This window comes from Octopus bimaculoides, chromosome 4 (genome assembly GCF_001194135.2).
Source record: "Octopus bimaculoides isolate UCB-OBI-ISO-001 chromosome 4, ASM119413v2, whole genome shotgun sequence".
In the NCBI taxonomy this organism is placed as follows: Eukaryota; Metazoa; Mollusca; class Cephalopoda; order Octopoda; family Octopodidae; genus Octopus; species Octopus bimaculoides.
This window is the reverse complement of record NC_068984.1, coordinates 85,672,562-85,675,061: the sequence shown is the minus strand read 5'-3', so window position 1 is coordinate 85,675,061 and position 2,500 is coordinate 85,672,562. Positions and strand designations below refer to the sequence as shown.

The 2,500-nt window shown below is 39.7% G+C and overlaps 1 protein-coding gene across 1 annotated transcript in view; it reads right to left on the bottom strand.

The window, feature by feature from the left end:
* LOC106879415 (neuroglian) overlaps positions 1-2,500 on the bottom strand; it is a 142,010-nt gene that overhangs the window by 31,625 nt on the left and 107,885 nt on the right. The gene's annotated exons all lie outside the window — the stretch shown is intronic.

The window sequence follows — 2,500 nt, the reverse complement described above, 5'->3', positions numbered from 1 at the left end:
ATTATCATCATTAATATGCATCCTAATATCTTCATTTCTGTCATTATTATCATTATCATTGTTATCATCATTAAAAGGGCAGTGAACTGGTAAAATTGTAAGCATGTTAGACAAAATGCTCCGTAGCAGTTTTACATTCCAAGTTCAAATTCCACCAAGGTTGATTTCTCCCTTTCATCCTTTTGGGGTTGATAAAATATGTATCAGTTAAGCACTGGGATTGATGTAATTGAGTAGACCCTTCTCCCAAAATTTCAAGCTTCATGCCTACAGTAGAAAGGATTTTTGTTTCTTCATTCCCTATATATGTATTACTCTTTTACTTGTTTCAGTCATTTGACTGCGGCCATTCTATTGGTCTCTTTTTGCCGAACTGCCAAGTTACGGAGACGCAAACACACCAGCATCGGTCATCAAGCGAAGCTGGGGGGACAAACAGACACACAAACATATACACACACATACATATATATACACATATATACAACGGGCTTCTTTCAGTTTCCGTCTACCAAATCCACTCACAAGGCTTTGGTCGGCCCGAGGCTATAGTAGAAGACACTTGCCCAAGGTGCCACGCAGTGGGACTGAACCCAGAACCATGTGGTTAGTAAGCAAGCTACTTACCACACAGCCACTCCTGTGCCTATACATATATATATTTCTCAAATAAAATTAGTGTACATTTATACACATATATATGTGTGTGTGTGTGTGTGTATTTATTTAAATTTTTTGTTTGCTTCAATCATTGGACTGTGGTCATGCTGGGGCACCAGCTTGAATAACTTTCAGTTGAATAAATTAACCCCAGCATTTATTATTTTTTTATAAACCTGGTACTTATTCTATTGGTCTCTTTTACCAAACCATTAAACTATGGGGACATAAACACACCAACACTGGTTCTCAAGCACAGACACACACACACCTGATAGGCTTCTTTCAGCTTCTGTCTACAAAATCCACTCACAAGGCTTTGATCAGCCTGAGGTTATAGTAAAAGACACTTGTCCAAGGTCCCTCACAGTGGGACTGAACCGAGAACCATGTACTTGAGAAGCAAGCTTCTTACCACACAGCTACGCCTACTATGTAAGTTTTCTATTTGTTTTTGTTTTTTTTTACTCCATGGTTACTGGATAAGTGAGAGAAACAAAAACTTAGGATATTCATTTTTTTGTTTTATTACAATTCTCATTTTTTTACTTACTTCAGCTTTGTATGTTTACTTTATTTTTATATGATTATCATTCTTTGAAACAGTATTACTACTACTGTTTTATCATTCCGCTTGTCTCCAGCCCTCACCTATTTCCAAGCAAGGTAATAATTCCCCATGGTCAGGCAAACTTTTCCTTTTTGCAAAAGACTGAAAATGAGCAACATTGCTTGTGGGTGTATGTCTGTGTGAGATCATTATTATTATTTAATGTCCAAGGTGGCAAGGTAGCAGAATTGTTAGCATGCTGGGCGAGGTGTTTAGCAGTATTCGTCTAACGTTATGTTTCGAGTTCAAAGTCTGCCAAGATCGACTTCGCCTTTCATCCTTTTGGAGTCGATAAAATAAGTACCACTGGAGTTGATGTAATCAACTCATACCCTTTCCCTAAATTTCAGGCCTTGTGCCTATAGTAGAAAGGATTATTATTTAATGTCCGCTTTCCATGCTGGCACAGGTTAGACAGTTTAGCAGAAGCTGACCAGTTGAAGGGCTGTTTAAGCTCTATATTTGTTTTGACATGGTTTCTAGGGCTGGACCCATACCAAAAGAGACATGGAGCCTGAACAGCCCTTCAGCTGGCCAGCTTCTGTCTAATCTGTGCCAGCATGGAAAATTATGTATGATGATGATGATACTCTTTTAGTTTGTTTCTGTGAAATATATTTGAGTGCACTCATAAAAAGCTCCTATGCTCTTTATTCTGGCTCCTACTTATTATTCCCATTTTCCAGGATGGTTATTAGTCTGGTGCTGCTATAGCATAGAATGAGTGTAGTGATAAGAACTTTTGGATGGAAATTCATAAATCCTTTAATGCATTGCTATGTATGTTTCCACAACCTTGTGTTATAGTTGCATATTCCCAATCCAAAGGATGTTACAAATATGATTTGCAATATCCATGGATTAACCTTTGGAAATATGCTGTGCATGAGTAGACCCGGCAAGCCAAGTGAGACCTAAATCCAAGGCCTCTGCCAGGGGTGTAGCCAGTCCACTTATGCGTACCTTTCATTTATTGGACACTAAACTCTGCTTGCAAAGACCTGTTGAGGCAAGTGAAATCGAAATCGAACTAAATTCGACGACTGGCACCCATGCCAACATCGTCTCCTTCATTGGACACGAAACTCAGCTTGCGAAGACTTATTGAGGCAAGCGAAAGTGAAATCGGGATGGCACCTGTGCCCAGCGTCGCCTTTCTGGCACTTGTGCCCGTGACATGTGTAAGGATTTTCGAGCGAGATCGTTGCCAGTGCCCCTGGACTGGCTCTT